The sequence below is a fragment of the Triticum urartu genome, chromosome 3 (assembly GCF_003073215.2).
Source record: "Triticum urartu cultivar G1812 chromosome 3, Tu2.1, whole genome shotgun sequence".
Classification (NCBI taxonomy): Eukaryota; Viridiplantae; Streptophyta; class Magnoliopsida; order Poales; family Poaceae; genus Triticum; species Triticum urartu.
The window spans coordinates 128,050,406-128,072,035 of NC_053024.1; positions in this window are offsets into that span (position 1 = coordinate 128,050,406).

Below are 21,630 nucleotides of genomic sequence, written 5' to 3' on the forward strand. Positions count from 1 at the left end.
CCCTTGAACCTGGCGCAGCCCCTCCCCTCCAATACCTCTCCTCCTCCGCGTGAGCTTGGCGAAGTCCTGCCGGAGAACTGCCACTCCATCACCACCACGCCGTCGTGCTGCTGTTGGACTCTCTTCCTCAACCTCTCCTTCCTCCTTGCTGGGTCAAGGCGTGGGAGACGTCTCCGATCCGTATGTGTGTTGAACACGGAGGTGCCGTCCGTTCGGCGCTAGGATCATCGGTGATTTGGATCACGACGAGTACGACTCCATCAACCCCATTCACTTGAACGCTTCCGCTTATCTGTGGGTACCCCAACTCATAAGTCGAGATCACCGAATGCACGTGTACAGTGATCCCAGAGATCAATGCTCACTGAACACACAGAAGCTGAATAACAAGAGTCTTACATCAATACATACTGTCTTACACAAATTATGACCATTATGGTCAAGTCTTACATTGATAAAGCCTTAAGGGCTGAACATCAAATGAAACACAAGCAACGGAAATCTTTGTCGATAAGTAGAACCCATGCCATCTGCCTTAACCCTACAGGCATTCTGATTGGGAAACGTCCTAGTTCGCATGTTCGTCTCCAAAGAACTCTTCTTCAAACTCCTGTTCTTCCATGCCTGGCCAATTAAATAACCAGTGGCAAGCCAATGAGTACTTTGAATGTACTCGCAAGCAACCCATGTTTTGGTTCAAGGTACAACAATGCATGATATAGGTAAATTTTTGCGGAAAGCTAGTTTGAGTGCAATGACATGTTCAACAACTTGTAAGACATGCATCAGGAGAATTTAATTAACCATGAGGACAAGTTACAGATATCAACGTAAAAAGAGTGGGCACCAACCCAACTAAATCATGTCAAGTCCTTTGACTTGACCCAAGTAGTTCTTCCCACTTATCCGAACACTCACACTGGTTTGTAAACATGTGGACGTAGTTTAAGCAGCACCGCCCAACTGTCCTTGACCGTGGTCACGGCTATTCGAATAGTTTTACACTCTGCAGAGGTTGCACACTTTACCCACAAGATCCGGGGAACTTCCGTGTCATCCACGACCCGCGGTACCTCAAGTACCCGGGGTAAGCACCCGATCACTATCTTTCCCTAGACGACAATAACAAGGAGTCCACTCGTTGTTCCGTTTCCTCTCGAGACTCACTCGAGATCATAACATCCGAGAGGGGACACAACGGTGTATCCGGTGCCCTGTGAAAATAGTCATGGCCGCCCTACCTGGCACGACCCCGTCCCGAGAGAGCGCACCAACAACTCTCCCGTCACTAGTAATGTGGGCTCCAAGCTAGTATCGGCCTAGGTAATCAATAATGCCCTTTCCCATATAAGGGTAGAGTGGTTGTGCATGTAAGGTTGGGACAGTCGACAAATCTTAAATCTAATCCGTTTTCGAAAACAACACACACCCTTGCCTCGGTACACCACTTCGTCAACAAGTGGTTACCCATCTCATTATCTCCCTCGGGCATAAGTGGCACCCGACGGGGTTCTCGAAAAGTCCTTTTGAAAATACTTTGTCTCCATCACCATGCATATACCCGTCCCTTTTGCGTAGCACTACTTAGCATCCTATCTATTCCCACCGGCATAACCCTCATAAGGAGGTAGGGTCATGCACAATGCAAGTATCAACAAGGAGGAAATGAAGGCAACCCACCAAAGTGGCTACCCTCTCATCATGATTCCGATGCAACAATAATAAGGTGCTATATGAAATGCAGAAAAAGGGTTTCATAGACATGGTCAAAGGGCTGCTTTCCTGGCTCAACAAAGTCTTCTGGGTCTTTAAAGTCTTCTAGTCTGAATCCTTCGTCAGCAACGCAATCTATCGTCGTAAAATAATAACGAGAAAAATAAGGCAATAATAAAACAGAAAAACCAAAGTGCTCAGAAAAATGTCAACATATTTTTGATAAATACTAGGGGGAACTCTAAGAAGGGAAAATTATTAGTTATGGATTTGGAGTTGTATAATAGGAGAAATGGATTTTCAGAGGGGAATATAAATGCTCAAATTTGAATTTAAATTTGAACAGTGCAGAAAAGTTTGATGGATATTTATGAAAGTTACACCATTAAATAGGTGGGATTTTTAGAAAAATATGGGAGTTGGAATTATTGCATTTGGATTAATATTTAATCCTGTGGAATTTTTGCAAGTTTCCAGAAAAAGAAAAAGGGGAAGCAGCACTGTGCAACTGGGCCAGAAGGGCCACAGTGCAGCAGGCCCAGAGGGAATCCAGCACGCGCAGGGCGGCCACGTCGAAGGCGTATTTGGAAAATACTCCTCCAGCCGACGCAGCAAACCGGGGCGCGCGCGTGCATGTTTAAACCTGACGGGTGGGTCCCACCCGTTAGGGCATGAGGCTGACGGACAGGGCCCACGGCCGTCGTCGTCTACCTCTGTACAGAGGCGATGGCGAGCTCGCCGGCGGCGATACAGGGCACGGGAGGACGCGTGGGTGGTACCGTTGTGCTCAGGGAGGATCCGCCGTTCGGATGGAGGTGGTGTTGGTCGCCGGGGTGGCCTGGTTCGCTGGCGACGAGGTCTTGTGGTGGAGGAGCTTCGGGTGGTGGTCGTTCCGGCCGTTTCCGGCTGCGAAAGAAGCGGGGAAGAAGAGGGAAATGATCAGAGGGATGTAGGGGTTCCAGATCAAGGCAGGGGAGGAGCGGGGGAGGCCTATACCTCGCGAACTCCGGCGAGCCGAAGCGGCGGAGCTCGAGCTCGATCTCGAGCTCGGGCGGCTCTGGAGAGGAACTGGGGGTGCAGGGGGGAGGTTTTGGTGGTGCAGAGAGCGAGTGGTGAGGAGAGAAGGGCTCGGGGAGGCCTTTAAATTGGCGAACGGCGAGGTGCCGTGGACTCGTGCGCCGGAGAGCTCCTTCTCGTCGCCACAGGGCTCGGGAGGAGCTGGCGCCGTGTCTGGGGTGTTCCTGGGCGTGGACTACGCCGAGGGGAGCTAAGGGAGAGAGCGGGAAGGGGTCAGAGACGCGCGCGTGTGAGCCGCTCCATTGGCGCACTCGGGCGGCCTCTGTTCGCTAGCGCGGAGGCGCGGGGAGGAGGAGAGAGGAGGGGGCCGACCGTGTAGCGTGCTGCGGATGCCGAGGCGCATCGGCAGGCGCGCGGGGGAGGCCCGAGGTGGCCGGAGGTGGTTGGAAGGGGGCGGCTATAGTGCAGGAGCGCACTGTAGCGTGCTCTAGAGCGCCCAAATGGCCGGCATGGCCATTCTTTATGCATGGTGAGCGCGTCTTTTGGTGTCTAGCAGGTCTAGGAGCGAGTAAAGAAATGGGGTGGTGCATTGGATGCCATGGATGGCCACTGGGGTGAGGGGAGAGGAAGAAGAAGTGTGCAAATGGGCTGTCCAGAGAGAGGAAGTGGGGTTTTACCCATCCAATAAGTGAGATATGGATTTGCCATTGTTAATGGAGGTGAAAGGGGACTAGGAGGAGCTGTGGTAAAAAGTTGAGCTCAAGGAGATTAGTGGAAGGGGTCAAAATGGTGTTTTTGGAAAAATGGCAGAAGGTGTTTGATAAAGGTTTTGACAAGCAAATGATTTCCAATTTCCATGAGACTCCACAGGGTGAAATGACACATATAATCGGGGCCTTCCACCAATTTGGGGCTTATTTGGGAAAAGTTGCCAATGCAACTTTTGCAAACCCTAGAAATTAGCAGAAATAGACTTGTGTAGATTTTGTTGAGCAACTCACTTCTCCTTTATGCACTACTTGGTGTAGTGGCCTCATTTGGTCGTGTTAACAAGCTCACAAAAGTTGGGGTCAAGGAGAGGAAGTTGGTAGTACAAACTTGTTCAAAGTTGATTCTGGTCAGAGATGGTTTTGGGGCATTTTGGTGAATCAAAATGACCTTGATTGACATGAGGCTTTGCAGGGTGATCACAATATGCATTTGTGACTTGTTGGATTTTTCTTGGATTTTTATGAAAATATTTCCTCTAGAAATATTTCAAATCCTTGAAATGGGCAGAAATGGTTTTGAGGGGATTTCATGGGGTTATACTATTCTCCATGACATGAGGCTTGGCAAGATCATCAAACATGTCTTATGTGACATGATAAAATTTTCTTGGAATATTTGGGGAATATTTCCTTTGTAAATATTTCAAAAGCTTAAAATATCCAGAAAGGGTTTTTGAGGGATTTTACCAATATTTTGAACATGACCATGTGTTGAAACTCTTATATATGGACAACATATGTCCTGTGAGTTTCCCTAAATTTTGCCAAATATTTTTAAGGCTTTAAAATAATTTTAACCTATTAAAGACCATTTGGCCTTAAGAAAAATCCTTTAAATAAAATAGGAAAATAACTTTTAAAATTATATTTTTGTGGTTTCTGGGTATCCTATATCTAATTGGAGTCAAAAATACTTTTGGAAATATTTTTGCTGCCCTTAATTAAGTACTTGCAGTACAAATCTCAATTCAAGGGTTTTTGGAAATCTAATTTTAGAAAATACTTTTTGGCCAAATTATTTTTGTAAGAAAATACTATATTGCACTATACACATTGGCATGTCATTGGGCAGAAGTTTGGAGCAAGGAGATGAAGTATAGAAGGTGGAGTTGTGTTGACTTTAAAGAGCACTTGAAAACACAGAGAGAAACCAACTCCAAATTAAAGCCAAATAATGCAAAAGTTTTTGTCAAACCACACTTTATCAAGATGTATTAGCTTAAGTGTTGTGGCATGAAAATCAGGGTGTGACAGACCTACCCCCCTTACAAGAATCTCGTCCCCGAGATTCCCAGACTAGGCGCGGAAAGGAATACGGAAACTTGGATTTGGGGTAGTCTTCACGTCCTCATACTGCTTCTGCTTCCGTTTGGTGCTCCATTGAACCTTGAAGTACTCGATGGCATGGCTTCGTGTTTGTCGTCCTGCTTGATCCAGATTGCAATTGGGGTCTCTCGCGTAGGTCATATTGGGCTGGAGGTCGATGGCTCGGTGATCGATGTCCTAGTAGAGGTCGGGCTAGTTAGGAAGTTGGAAACGTTTCCGAAGTGGTGTCGTGTGGAAAAACTTTGTGCACAGTGGGTGACTCAGGGATAACTCTAGCTGGTAGCCGTCTATCCTTCGTCTTGCGGTGATCTTGGAGAGGGCCGATAAATCTTGGTGTGAGTTTCCCTTTGACATGGAAATGCTTGGTTCCTTCGAGAGAAGTGGTTTGCAGATATGCCTGGTCTTTGATGCGGAGGTATACTTCTTGACGATGGTGGTTAGTATAGTTCTTCCTCCTTGACATGGCGGTCTTCAAATGTTCCTTGACTAGCTGAATGGCTCTTCTTCCATCTTCGGGTAGACAAGTATGTCATCAAGTAAGGATGACAACTAACTTGTCCAAGCACTCCATGAAGTCTATGGGGTACGTAAAGTGGGCTGAGGCATTGGTGATGGACGCGGTTGAGCATTGGCCAAGGTCTTATCGATCTAGAGCCAAAGCCCAAGGTCAGGATCCGACCATGTTGTGGCTTGGTAGGGCGTAAGGGTTTCAAGGACTCTAGTGTGCGAGTGAATGTTTATCATCCCATCCTTGAGCACAGTTTCTGAGATGCCAATTGTCCTATATCCTCAATTTGGTCTTCCTTATGGCATCTTCAGTTCTGGTGCTATTTTAGGATGATAATGTGCTCGTTCACTATGTCCACTAGTTCCATAATGAACCCAGTGCTGTGCAAGGTTTACAGAGGCTTAACTGGTTCTCTTGCAATTATGTGGGTTAAGCACATGATTAAGGACTCGAGCTGGGTATCTTGTGAAGTCCCAAAGGGTCTAGGAATGGGTTTCTAGTCTGGAGGGTTAAATATAACTCTATGGGGTTTTACTTGGTCGAGGAGGCTGTAGAAAAGTTCTTCAGTGCTAGTTGGTCGCCGAGGTAGAATCCTTGGTGTATCTTTTCTTGCTGGCCTTCAGTTGAGGAGAGAGATGATAGGGAAAAGTAGCATAGAGGAGGGGAATACCTAAAGGGGGTTCTATATTGCAAGTTCAAGCAAACAGGTGCCGTTAAGGCCACGCACATTCATTATGATAAGATAGGTGATATAGTCGCGTACAAGCTGCCTAGGGCAAATGTGCAACTTATATCAAAACACAAACAAGTAAAAACAAGCAACACAAAATGTGGTTCCATTCGAACCATCTCACGGACTCGACTACGCATATGAGGGTACACGACTCATCCTACCCTAGGGGTCCTCGGACTCGGTAGTCACGCTTGATCGGAGAGAAGGGCGCTCAGTCTTCAGTTTCTGGGTTCCCCTTGTGGTGCCAAAGGGTATGCGACACTCGGTTTCTTGTTGGGACACATCCTTTTAATGTGCCCAAGTTCACCACACCCGTGACATGTGATGGAAGCACAACGGTTTCTATTCAGTCTTGGGTATTCTCGTCAGGGGCCTGACGATGATCCTCTATGAGGTGGATATGGAAATCCATTCCTATGCCTTTTGCGTGGGGTTGGGTTGCGAGCTTTCCGAAGTCCCTTGATTTGATGCTCTTGATTAAAAATGTGGGCTTCTAAGGCAGTGATTTGCTGTTCTTGCTCGACCACCTTCTTCTTCTCGAGGCAGTGGAGGTGCAGAAGTGAAGGGAGGTCTTGGCGAGCCTTAAGGAATGCTTCGGTAAGGTGATGTAGAAGGTAGTCCCCGGCGTTGATGAAGCGGATCTGGTACTTGAGGGTTGGATCCTCATCTTCTTGGGAAATCATCACTTGAGATGGGGCTCCAAATCCGTTCTTTCCAGGTAGGTAGCGGGTGGCGTGTTCTTCTTTCATTTCTGGAAGGAGGCCTCGAAGACGGAGAAGCGCTTCATATGCCACTTGCTGAATGGCCAGGTCTTGTGTTGGCATGGGTGGTCCAATGAAGAACCACCCCCGGGGTGAGGTCTTGGCAGGCACAAAAACCATAGCATAGAACTCCTTCTCGAGCACATCATTTTCTAGTTCATGCAGGGTGTATATGGGCAGCAAGGGATAGTGGCATTGTTGGAGGCAGTCTTTTAGGAGTGATGGAAATCCTGTCATAAGGAGTCTCAAGGGGGCGACAGCCATCTACAAAAGTTGAATCGGGGAGGTCAATATGGAAAATATCCCTCGGGCTTGGTAAGCTTAGAAAAGAAGAGAAGTTTAGAAGGTCTCAAGCTAACTAACGTCCATGCTAACTAAGGCTTCCTACAGTCAGGATGGCTCTGATACCAGCTCTGTGGGGACCCCAGCTCATAAGTCGAGATCACCGAATGCACGTGTACAGTGATCCCAGAGATCAATGCTCACTGAACACACAGAAGCTGAATAACAAGAGTCTTACATCCATACATACCGTCTTACACAAATTATGACCATTATGGTCAAGTCTTACATTGATAAAGCCTTAAGGGCTGAACATCAAATGAAACACAAGCAGCGGAAATCTTCGTCGATAAGTAGGACCCATGCCATCTGCCTTAACCCTATAGGCATTCTGACTGGGAAACGTCCTAGTTCGCATGTTCGTCTCCAAAGAACTCTTCTTCGAACTCCTGTTCTTCCATGCCTGGCCAATTAAATAACCAGTGGCAAGCCAATGAGTACTTTGAATGTACTCGCAAGCAACCCATGTTTTGGTTCAAGGTACAACAATGCATGATATAGGTAAATTTTTGCGGAAAGCTAGTTTGAGTGCAATGACATGTTCAACAACTTGTAAGACATGCATCAGGAGAATTTAATTAACCATGAGGACAGGTTACAGATATCAACGTAAAAAGAGTGGGCACCAACCCAACTCAATCATGTCAAGTCCTTTGACTTGACCCAAGTAGTTCTTCCCACTTATCCAAACACTCACACTGGTTTGTAAACATGTGGACGTAGCTTAAGCAGCACTGCCCAACTGTCCTTGACCATGGACACGGCTATTCGAATAGTTTTACACTCTGCAGAGGTTGCACACTTTACCCACAAGATCCGGGGAACTTCCGTGTCATCCACGACCCGCGGTACCTCAAGTACCCGGGGTAAGCACCCGATCACTATCTTTCCCTAGACGACACTAACAAGGAGTCCACTCGTTGTTCCGTATCCTCTCGAGACTCACTCGAGATCGTAACATCCGAGAGGGGACACAACGGTGTATCCGGTGCCCTGTGAAAACAGTCATGGCCGCCCTACCTGGCACGACCCCGTCCCGAGAGAGCGCACCAACAACTCTCCCGTCACTAGTAATGTGGGCTCCAAGCTAGTACCGGCCTAGGTAATCAATCATGCCCTTTCCCATATAAGGGTAGAGTGGTTGCGCATGTAAGGTTGGGACAGTCGACAAATCTTAAATCTAATCCGTTTTCGAAAACAACACACACCCTTGACTCGGTACACCACTTCGTCAACAAGTGGTTACCCATCTCATTATCTCCCTCGGGCATAAGTGGCACCCGACGGGGTTCTCGAAAAGTCCTTTTGAAAATACTTTGTCTCCATCACCATGCATATACCCGTCCCTTTTGCGTAGCACTACTTAGCATCCTATCTATTCCCACCGGCATAACCCTCATCAGGAGGTAGGGTCATGCACAATGCAAGTATCAACAAGGAGGAAATGAAGGCAACCCACCAAAGTGGCTACCCTCTCATCATGATTCCGATGTAACAATAATAAGGTGCTATATGAAATGCATAAAAAGGGTTTCATAGACATGGTCAAAGGGCTGCTTGCCTGGCTCAACAAAGTCTTCTGGGTCTTTAAAGTCTTCTGGTCCAACTCCTTCGTCAGCAACGCAATCTATCGTCGTAAAATAATAACGAGAAAAATAAGGCAATAATAAAACAGAAAAACCAAAGTGCTCAGAAAAATGTCAACTTATTTTTGATAAATACTAGGGGGAACTCTAAGAAGGGGAAAATTATTAGTTATGGATTTGGAGTTGTATAATAGGAGAAATGGATTTTCAGAGGGGAATATAAATGCTCAAATTTGAATTTAAATTTGAATAGTGCAGAAAAGTTTGATGGATATTTATGAAAGTTACACCATTAAATAGGTGGGATTTTTAGAAAAATATGGGAGTTGGAATTATTGCATTTGGATTAATATTTAATCCTGTGGGATTTTTGCAAGTTTCCAGAAAAAGAAAAAGGGGAAGCAGCACTATGCAACTGGGCCAGAAGGGCCACAGTGCAGCAGGCCCAGAGGGAATCCAGCCCGCGCAGGGCGGCCACGTCGAAGGCGTATTTGGAAAATACACCTCCAGCCGACGCAGCGAACCGGTACGCGCGCGTGCGTGTTTAAACCTGACGGGTGGGTCCCACCCGTCAAGGTGTGAGGCTGACGGACAGGGCCCATGGCCGTCGTCGTCTACCTCTATACAGAGGCGACGGCGAGCTCGCCAGCGGCGATACAGGGCATGGGAGGACGCGTGGGTGGTACCGTTGTGCTGAGGGAGGATCCGCCGTTCGGATGGAGGTGGTGTTGGTCGCCGGGGTGGCCTGGTTCGCCGGCGACGAGGTCTTGTGGTGGAGGAGCTTCGGGTGGTGGTCGTTCCAGCCGTTTCCGGCTGCAAAAGAAGCGGGGAAGAAGGGGGAAATGATCAGAGGGATGCAGGGGTTCCAGATCGAGGCAGGGGAGGAGCGGGGGAGGCCTATACCTCGCGAGCTCCGGCGAGCCGAAGCGGCGGAGCTCGAGCTCGATCTCGAGCTCGGGCGGCTCTAGAGAGGAACTGGGGGTGCAGGGGGAGGTTTTGGTGGTGCAAAGAGCGAGTGGTGAGGAAAGAAGGGCTCGGGGAGGCCTTTAAATAGGCGAACAGCGAGGTGCCGTGGACTCGTGCGCCGGAGAGCTCCTGCTCGTCACCACAGGGCTCGGGAGGAGCTGGCGCCGTGTCTGGGGTGTTCCTGGGCGTGGACTACGCCGAGGGGAGCTAAGGGAGAGAGCGGGAAGGGGTCAGAGACGCGCACGTGGGAGCCGCTCCATTGGCGCGCTCGGGCGGCCTCTGTTCGCTAGCGCGGAGGCGCAGGGAGGAGGAGAGAGGAAGGGGCCGACCGTGTAGCATGCTGCGGACGCCGAGGCGCATTGGTAGGCGCGCGGGGGAGGCCCGAGGTGGCCGGAGGTGGTTGGAAGGGGGCGGCTACAGTGCGGGAGCGCACTGTAGCGTGCTCCAGAGCGCCCAAATGGACGGCATGGCCATTCTTTATGCATGGTGAGCGCGTCTTTTGGTGTCTAGTAGGTCTAGGAGCGAGTAAAGAAATGGGGTGGTGCATTGGATGCCATGGATGGCCACTGGGGTGAGGGGAGAGGAAGAAGAAGTGTGCAAATGGGCTGTCCAGGGAGAGGAAGTGGGGTTTTACCCATCCAATAAGTGAGCTATGGATTTGCCATTGTTACTGGAGGTGAAAGGGGACTAGGAGGAGCTGTGGTAAAAAGTTGAGCTCAAGGAGATTAGTGGAAGGGGTCAAAATGGTGTTTTTGGAAAAATGGCAGAAGGTGTTTGATAAAGGTTTTGACAAGCAAATGATTTCCAATTGCCATGAGACTCCACAGGATGAAATGACACATATAATCAGGGCCTTCCACCAATTTGGGGCTTATTTGGGCAAAGTTGCCAATGCAACTTTTGCAAACCCTAGAAATTAGCAGAAATAGACTTGTGTAGATTTTGTTGAGCAAATCACTTCTCCTTGATGCACTACTGGGTGTATTGGCCTCATTTGGTCGTGTTAACAAGCTCACAAAAGTTGGGGTCAAGGAGAGGAAGTTGGTAGTACAAACTTGTTCAAATTTGATTCTGGTCAGAGATGGTTTTGGGGCATTTTGGTGAATCAAAATGACCTTGATTGACATGAGGCTTTGCAGGGTGATCACAATATGCATTTGTGACTTGTTGGATTTTTCTTGGATTTTTATGAAAATATTTCCTGTAGAAATATTTCAAATCCTTGAAATGGGCAGAAATGGTTTTGAGGGGATTTCATGGGGTTATACTATTCTCCATGACATGAGGCTAGGCAAGATCATGAAACATGTATAATGTGACATGATAGAATTTTCTTGGAATATTTGGGGAATATTTCCTTTGTAAATATTTCAAAAGCTTGAAATATCCAGAAAGGGTTTTTGAGGGATTTTACCAATATTTTGAACATGACCATGTGTTGAAACTCTTATATATGGACAACATATGTCCTGTGAGTTTCCCTAAATTTTGCCAAATATTTTTAAGGCTTTAAAATAATTTTAACCTATTAAAGACCATTTTTGGCCTTAAGAAAAAGCCTTTAAATGAAATAGGAAAATAACTTTTAAAATTGTATTTTTGTGGTTTCTGGGTATCCTATATCTAATTGGAGTCAAAAATACTTTTGGAAATATTTTTGCTGCCCTTAATTAAGTACTTGCAGTACAAATCTCAATTCAAGGGTTTTTGGAAATCTAATTTTAGAAAATACTTTTTGGCCAAATTATTTTTGTAAGAAAATACTATATTGCACTATACACATGGCATGATCATTGGGCAGAAGTTTGGAGCAAGGAGATGAAGTATAGAAGGTGGAGTTGTGTTGACTTTAAAGAGCACTTGAAAACACAGAGAGAAAACCAACTCCAAATTAAAGCCAAATAATGCAAAAGTTTTTGTCAAACCACACTTTATCAAGATGTATTAGCTTAAGTGTTGTGGCATGAAAATCAGGGAGTGACATTATCGATCTACAAGGGTATGTAGATGCACTCTCCTTCCCCTCGTTGCTAGATTACTCCATAGATTGATCTTGGTGATGCGTAGAAAATTTTAAATTTTTGCTACGATCCCCAACATCCCGAACTATTAAGAGGGTATCAAAGGGGTTCTTGATGTATTTTCTCAAGTCAACATCTTCTATACACAGTTCCACTCCTACCATACATTCCAAAGTAAAATCCCAAGCCAAAAAGGGTTCCACAAATTCGACGCTCAAACCTTTGCATTGCCACCATCATCCATTTTGTTTCATATTGGTTAGTTATCTAGGTTAGGACCTTGAGCTTTTCAATAGCTACATAACGAGCCCAAGATCATCAAAATTGGAGTCCGTATGAAAAAGTTATGCATGTTTTACTTTTGGTATGCTGGCTGTTTCTGTGAAGACGGAAGTTCCGGGCAGCCCGGAAGTTCCGGGGGCCGGAAGTTCTGGGCGGGTTCCAGGAAGAGTTCTGGGCTAAACCGAAAGTTTCCATACATCTGGCTGAAGGGAGCGCAGAAGTTCTGGGCCTTCCGAAGGTTCCGGGGGCCAGAAGTTTCGGGCGTTCCGAGAAGTTCCGGGCTGCGTTTTTCAAAGCATAGATTTGGTGGGGCACTATATAAGGTACCCTTCTTCCCCAACGAGGTAGAGCTTTTGGATCTAAGATTTCCCCATTCTTTGGAGCTCTATCCTCCTCCCCAAGCCTAAAAACTCCAATCCATTTGGGGGAAAACTATTCCATGGATCTAGGGTTCATTCGTTGACCTCCTCCATTGTTCCTCTCCTCTCCCATCCCTCCATATCATTAGTTGCTTTTGGTGGGATTTGAGAGAGAGGGATTTGAGCCTTCTCGTGCTAGACCCTGAAGAGATTTGTGAGAGTTCTTGAGAGAGATTTCATCCAAGTATACATCCACTCCTCTCTCTTTTGACCAAAGCAATTTGTGATTTGAGCAAGTCTTGATCATTTCCCCCTTGATCTTGTTACTCTTGGAGGTTGGAGACTCCTAGGCGGTAGGAGTGCTCCGGTGAGGAATCAACTTGTGATTTGTCCCCCAGAAAGCTTGTGGAGGTTTGGAGGCTGCCTCAAGGTCTACCACTAGTGGTTGGGAATCGCCTTTGTGGTGATATCTCAAGGGGAATAGGGTGAGCCTTCGTGGCGTTGGTGTTCCTTCGTGGTAACATCCACCTCTCCAAACGGTGACTAGCTTCCCTCCAAGGAAGTGAACATCAGGATACATCCTCGTCTCCGTGTCTTTGGTTATCCCTAACCCTATCTCCTTACTTGTGGTTTACTTTGGTCTCTTGACCTTGCATTCACTATATATTGCTGTCATCATTATATTGTGTTGGCTATTTCCTTGAAGAGATTATTTAGGCCTACACTTTATATCCCGCAATTCATACTTGCTACTATTGATATATCTAGTGTTCAGTGTGAAATGCTAACTTGTGTCATACACTTACATATCTTGTGACATTACTCAAGTAAATTTGTGTAACTTACTTGTGCTTGCTAGTATCCTTGTTGTGCTCACCAAATTTACATTAAGTTGTTGGTGCACTTAGTTGAGCCTAGTATATTTAGGATTTGTGCTTGAAAAGTATCCGCTTAGTTTATTTCTGCATTACGATAAAGCCAAATCCGACATCTCCAGGGCCATGCATAGGTCCTCATGTATGGCGAGCTCTTCCTTCATCTTGACGTCACGGACGCCATCAGTGAACGCAGAGATGATGGCCTTGTCTGACACCTTGGGGATCTTGAGACGAACGCTATTGAAGCGCTAGATGTACTTCTGCAGGGTCTCTCCTGGCTTCTGCTTGATGCACCGCAGGTCACCTGTGGCCGGCGGGCGGTCGCGAATGCCCTGGAAGTTGGCGATGAAACGCTCTCGCATTTCGTCCCAGGAGGAGATCGATCCCGCGGGCAGGTTCAGGAGCCACGAGCGCGCCCCATCCTTGAGGGCCATGGGAAACCAGTTTGCCATAACCTTCTCGTCGCCGCTGGCCGCCTCGATGCTCAGCTTGTAGAGGCTGCAAGAACTCAGCAAGGTCGGGGGTGTCGTTGTAGCGTGGAGGCAGGTCGGGCTTGAACTTCCCCGGCCAGACTATGCTGTGTAGCTCCGGAGTGAAGGCACGGTAGCCTGCTGTGGTCATAGGAGCCCGTCGTGGAGGTGGATCTTGATCTTGGAGCTCGTGCGCCACCGCCATAGGTGGCACGTGGTCTTGACGCGGCAGTGCTGGAAGCGCACACGCCTCTCCTTGAAGTCGTTGGACCACCTGGAAACTTTCTTCTTCATGTGCCGGCGCCCTACATGGTGGGTGGCGTCGCAGGGCCTCGCACCTTGGTGCGAGGGCGACGTCTTGACGAGGGGGTGGTGGAGGAGACGCTCTGTGGGTACGTCACCTTCCGCAGGCGGTGGGTGAGGTAGCGAAAGAGACATTGCAGGAGAGCCCCTGGCGGTGCTGACGAGCTCGGCGATGCGGTCCAGCCAGTCTTCGTAGAGGTCATCGACGGGGCGATAGCGCAGGAGCTCGCGCGCCATGAGCAACGCAGCTGGCACATTCGTCGGGCCATGATGAGCATGGGATTTACATGTTGTGACTAAAGTCGGGTCGGCTCGTTGAGTACCCGCAAGTGATTCTGATGTGGGGGCTGAAGGGGCAGGTGGCTCCATCCAGGTAGTGGTGGGCCTGAGTTCCCGACGGCCCCCGACTGTTACTTTGAGGTGGAGCGACAGGGCAGGTTGAGACCACCTAGGAGAGAGGTGGGCCTGGCCCTGGTCGGCGTTCACAGATACTTCAATTAACACGCTTAACGAGATCTTGGTATTTGATCTGAGTCTGGCCACTGGCCTATGCGCACTAACCAATTACACGGGAACAGTTATGGGCACTCGACGTCGTGGTATCAGCCGAAGCTTTCGTGACGTCAGCGACTGAGCGGCGCGCGCCGGATTGGACCGTAAGCCTGCGCTTGTATTAAGGGGTCTAGGTCTGCTTTCGGCCGCGTACGCAACGTGTAGGTGTGCAATGTGCGATGGGCCCAGACCCCTACGCCATAGGATTTAGACCGACGTGCTGACCTCTCTATTGTGCCTAGGTAGGGCTGCGACGTGTTGATCTTTCGAGGCCGGGCATGACCCAGAAAAGTGTGTCCGGACAAAAGGGATCGAGCGTGTTGGGAAATGTGGTGCACCCCTGCAGGGAAGTTAATCTATTCGAATAGCCATGATCTTCGGTAACAGGACGACTTGGAGTTGTACCTTGACCTTATGACAACTAGAACCAGATACTTAATAAAACACCCCCTTTCAAGTGCCAGATACAACTCGGTGGTCGCTCTCTCACAGGGCGACGAGGAGAGGATCGCCAGGTAGGATTATGCTATGCGATGATACTTGGTTAACTTACCATCTTCTTTCTTCTTCTACTGCAAGATGGAGGTTGCCATAAGCGTAGTCTTCGATAGGACTAGCTATCCCCCTCTTATTCCGGCATTCTGCAGTTCATTCCACATATGCTATCCCTTTTCCATTTGATACCAATGCATACATATGTAGTGTAGCTCCTTGCTTGCGAGTACTTTGGATGAGTACTCACGGTTGCTTTGCTTCCCCCTTTTTCCCCTTTCTATACCCGATTTCTGCGACCAGACGTTGGAGTCCAGGAGCCAGAAGCCACTGTCGATGATGACCGCTACTACTCGGGAGGTGCCTACTACTATGTGCAGGCCGCTGATGATGACCGCTACTACTCGGGAGGTGCCTACTACTATGTGCAGGCCGCTGATGATGACCAGGAGTAGTTTAGGAGGATCCCAGGCAGGAGGCCTGCGCCTCTTTCGATATGTATCCCTGTTTGTGCTAGCCTTCTTAAGGCAAACTTGTTTAACTTATGTCTGTACTCAGATATTGTTGCTTCCGCTGACTCGTCTATGATCAAGCTCTTGTATTTGAGCCCTCGAGGCCCCTGGCTTGTAATATGATGCTTGTATGACTTATTTTATTTTTAGAGTTGTGTTGTGATATCTTCCCGTGAGTCCCTGATCTTTATCATACACGTTTGCGTGTATGATTAGTGTACGGTCAAATCGAGGGCGTCACAATCATATAGTCTGGCTATGCTCTATCTTCACCACACAAAGTATTTAAATCATGCACAACCCGGATGACAAGCCAAGCAATTTTTTCATACTTTTGACATTCTCAAACTTTTTCAATCTTCACGCAACACATGAGCGTGAGCCATGGATATAACACTATATGTGGAATAGAATGGTGGTTGTGGAGAAGACAAAAAGGGAGAAGATAGTCTCACATCAACTAGGCGTATCAACGGGCTATGGAGATGCCCATCAATAAATATCAATGTGAGTGAGTAGGGATTGCCATGCAACGGATGCACTAGAGCTATAAGTATATGAAAGCTCAACAAAAGAAACTAAGTGGGTGTGCATCCAACTTTCTTGCTCATGAAGACCTAGGGCATTTTGAGGAAGCACATCATTGGAATATACAAGCCAAGTTCTATAATGAAAAATTCCCACTAGTATATGAAAGTGACGAAATGAGAGACTCTCTATCATGAATATCATGGTGCTACTTTGAAGCACAAGTGTGGTAAAGGATAGTAACATTGTCCCTTCTCTCTTTTTCTCTCATTTTTTTATTTGGGCCTTTTCTCTTTTTTATGGCCTCTTTTCTTTCTTTCTTTTTTTATTTTTCGTCCGGAGTCTCATCTCGACTTGTGGGGGAATCATAGTCTCCATCATCCTTTCCTCACTGGGACAATGCTCTAATAATGATGATCATCACACTTCTATTTTCTTATAACTCAACAATTACAACTCGATACTTAGAACAAAATATGACTCTATATGAATGCCTCCGGCTGTGTACCGGGATATGCAATGAATCAAGAGTGACATGTATGAAAGAATTATGAATGGTGGCTTTGCCACATATACGATGTCAACTACATGATCATGCTAAGCAATATGACAATGATGGAGTGTGTCATAATAAACGGAACGATGGAAAGTTGCATGGCAATATATCTCGGAATGGCTATGGAATTGCCATAATAGGTAGGTATGGTGGCTGTTTTGAGGAAGGTATATGGTGGGTGTATGATACCGGCGAAAGGTGCGCGGTATTAGAGAGGCTAGTAATGGTGGGAGGAAGAAAAGTGCGTATAATCCATGGACTCAACATTAGTCATAAAGAACTCATATACTTATTGCAAAAATCTAAAAGTTATCAAAGGAAAGTATTACGTGCATGCTCCTAGGGGGATAGATTGGTAGGAAATGACCATCGTTCGTCCCCAACTGCCACTCATAAGGAAGACAATCAAAAAATAAATCATGCTACGACTTCATCACATAACGGTTCACCATACATGCATGCTACGGGAATCACAAACTTTAACACAAGTATTTCTCAAATTCACAACTACTCAACTAGCACAACTTTAATATCACCATCTTCATATCTCAAAACAATTATCAAGCATCAAACTTCCCATAGCATTCAACACACTCATAAGAAAGTTTTTTTACTATTCTTGAATACCAAGCATATTAGGATTATTTAAGCAAATTACCATGCTATTTAAGAATCTCAAAATAATCTAAATGAAGCATGAGAGATCAATAGTTTCTATAAAACAATTCCACCATCGTGCTCTAAAAAATATAAGTGAAGTACTAGAGCAAAACTATATAACTCAAATGATATAAGCGAAGCACATAGAGTATTCTAACAAATTCCAAATCATGTATGGCTCTCTAAAAAGGTGTGTACAGCAAGGATGATTGTGGTAAACTAAAAATCAAAGACTCAAATCATACAAGACGCTCCAAGCAAAACACATATCATGTGGTGAATAAAAATATAGCTCCAAGTAAAGTTACCGATAGAAGTAGACGAAAGAGGGGATGCCTTCCGTGGCATCCCCAAGCTTTGGCTTTTAGCTGTCCTTAGATTATCTTGGGGGTGCCATGGGCATCCCCAAGCTTAGGTTCTTGCCACTCCTTATTCCATAATCCATCAAATCTTTACCCAAAACTTGAAAACTTCACAACACAAAACTTAAGGTAGAAAATCTCGTGAGCTCCGTTAGCGAAAGAAAACAAAAGACCACTTCAAGGTACTGTAATTAACTCATTCTTTATTTATATTGGTGTTAAACATACTGGATTACAAGTTCTCTATGGTTTATACTATTTTACTAGACATAGATTCATCAAAATAAGCAAACAACACACGAAAAACAGAATCTGTCAAAAACAGAACAGTCTGTAGTAATATGTATCTAGCGCAAGATATGGAACCCCAAAAATTCTAAAATAAATTGCTTGACGTGAATAATTCATCTATGAATCATCTGCAAAAATAATTAACTAAATATCACTTTCCAAATAAAAATGGGAGCAGTTCTCGTGAGCGCTAAAGTTTCTGTTTTTTACAGCAAGATAACAAGACTTTCCCCAAGTCTTCCCAACGGTTCTACTTGGCACAAACACTAATTAAACACAAAAAACACAACCAAACACAGAGTCTAGGTAAATTATTTATTACTAAACATGAGCAAAAAGTAAGTAATAAAAATAAAATTGGGTTGCCTCCCAACAAGCTCTATCGTTTAACGCCCCTAGCTAGGCATAAAAAGCAAGGATAGATCTAGGTATTGCCATCTTTGGTAGGAAATCCATAAGTGGCGCTCATAATAGATTCATAAGGTAATTTAATTTTCTTTCTAGGAAAGTGTTCCATGCCTTTCCTTAACAGAAATTGGAATCTAATATTTCCTTCCTTCATATCAATAATTGCACCAATCGTTCTAAGGAAAGGTCTACCAAGAATAATAGGACATGAAGGATTGCAATCTATGTTAAGAACAATAAAATCTACGGGCACATAATTCCTATTTATGACAATAAGAAAATCATTGATTCTTCCCATTGGTTTTTTAATAGTGGAATCTGCAAGGTGCAAGTTTAAAGAGCAATCATCAAAATCACGGAAACCTAACAAATCACACAAAGTCTTTGGAATCGTGAAAACACTAGCACCCAAATCACATAAAGCATAGAACTCATGATCTTTAATCTTAATTTTAATAGTTGGTTCCCACTCATCATAAAGTTTTCTAGGGATAGAAACTTCCAACTCAAGTTTTTCTTCATAAGATTGCATCAAGGCATCAACGATATGTTTAGTAAACGCTTTATTTTGACTATAAGCATGAGGAGAATTTAGCACATATTGCAACAAGGAAATACAATCAATCAAAGAGCAATTTTCATAATTAAATTCCTTGAAATCCAAAATAGTGGGTTTAGCAACATCTAGGGTTTTAATTTCTTCAATCCCACTTTCATCAAATTTAGCATCAAGATCTAAAAACTCTGAATTTTTGGAACGCCTTCTAGGTAAAGGTGGATCATATTCAGTCCCATCATTATCAAGATTCATATTGCAAAACAAAGATTTAATAGGGGACACATCAATAACTTTTAGATCTTCATCTTTATTTTCATAGGAACTAGAAGAACACGCTCTTATAAAGGCATCTTTCTTAGCACGTATCCTAGCGGTTCTTTCTTTGCACTCATCAATGGAAATTCTCATGGATTTGAGAGACTCATTGATATCATGCTTAGGAGGAATAGATCTAAGTTTCAAAGAATCAACATCAAGAGAAATTCTATCAACGTTCCTAGCCAACTCATCAATCTTAATAAATTTTTCTTCAATCAAAGCATTGAAATTCTTTTGCGAAGTAATAAATTCTTTAATATTAGATTCAAAATAAGAGGGCATCTTATTACAATTTCCATAAGAATTGTTGTCGGAATTACCATAATTATTAGAGGGATTACTAGGATAAGGCCTAGGATTAAAATTTCCTCTATGCACGCGCGTTGTTACCACAATTGTTCCTACCAACAAAATTCACATCCATAGATTCATTATTATTCTCAATCAAAGTAGACAAGGGCATATCATTAGGATGAGAAGAAACACTCTTACTGGCAAATAATTTCATAAGTTCATCCATCTTTCCACTCAAAACATTAATTTCTTCTATTGCATGCACCTTTTTATTAGTAGATCTTTCAGTATGGCATTGCGAATAATTAACCATAATATTATCTAGGAGTTTAGTAGCTTCTCCTAAAGTGATTTCCATAAAAGTGCCTCCCACGGCCGAATCTAAAAGATTTATAGAAGCAAAATTCAATCCGGCATAAAATTTTGGTATAATCATCCACAAATTCAAACCATGAGTAGGGAAATTACGTATCATTAATTTCATCCTCTCCCAAGCTTGTGCAACATGTTCATGGTCAAGTTGCTTAAAATTCATAATATCGTTTCTAAGGGAGATGATCTTAGCGGGAGGAAAATACTTAGAGATAAAAGCATCTTTGCACTTGTTCCAAGAATCAATACTATTTTTAGGCAAAGACGAAAACCAAGCTTTAGCATGATCTCTAAGCGAAAAAGGAAGTAGCTTCAACTTAACAATATCATTGTCCACATCTTTCTTCTTTTGCATATCACACAAATCAACAAAGCTATTTAGATGGGTAGCGGCATCTTCACTAGGAAGGCCGGAAAACAGATATTTCGTGACAAGATTCAGCAAAGTGGCATCAATTTCATAAGATTCAGCATCGGTAAGAGGAGCAATCGGAGAAAATAATTGTTGTTGGTATTGGTAAAGTCACACAATTTAGTGTTATCTTGAGACATCATGACAAGCAAGCAATCCAACACACAAGCAAACAAAAAGCAAGCTGGCAAAAAGAGGCAAATAGAGAAAGAGAGGGAGGATAGAGAGAGGGCGAATAAAACGGCAAGGGTGAAGTGGGGGAGAGGAAAACGAGAGGCAAATGGCAAATAATGTAATGCGGGAGATAAGGGTTGTGATGGGTACTTGGTATGTTGACTTTTGCCTAGACTCCCCGGCAACGGCGCCAGAAATGGCTCGTTGTTGGGAGTCAAATCTTGACTTGCGTGAACCTCCCCAACAACAGCGCCAGAAATTCTTCTTGCTACCTCTTGAGCACTACATTGGATTTCCTTGAAGAGGAAAGGATGATGCAGCAAAGTAGCGTAAGTATTTCCCTTAGTTTTTGAGAACCAAGGTATCAATCCAGTAGGAGGCTGCGCACGAGTCCCTTGTACCTGCACAAAACAAATAACTCCTCGCAACCAACGCGATAAGGGGTTGTCAGTCCCTTCACGGTCACTTATGAGAGTGAGATCTGATAGATATGATAGAATAATATTTTTGGTATTTTTATGATAAAGATGCAAAGTAAAATAAAAGAAAAGTAAAAGGCAAAGGAAATAACTAAGTATTGGAAGATTAATATGATGAAGATAGACCCGGGGGCCATAGGTTTCACTAGTGGCTTCTCTCAAGAGCATAAGTATTTTACGGTGGGTGAACGAATTACTGTTGAGCAATTGACAGAATTGAGCATAGTTATGAGAATATCTAGGTATGATCATGTATATAGGCATCACGTCCGAGACAAGTAGACCGACTCCTGCCTGCATCGACTACTATTACTCCACTCATCGACCACTATCCAGCATGCATCTAGAGTATTAAGTTCATGAAAATAGAGTAACGCCTTAAGCAAGATGAAATGGTGTAGAGGGATAAATTCATGCAATATGATAAAAAAACCATCTTGTTATCCTCGATGGCAACAATACAATACGTGCCTTGCTGCCCCTACTGTCACTGGGAAAGGACACCGCAAGATTGAACCCAAAGCTAAGCACTTCTCCCATTGCAAGAAAGATCAATCTAGTAGGCCAAACCAAACTGATAATTCGAAGAGACTTGCAAAGATAACCAATCATACATAAAAGAATTC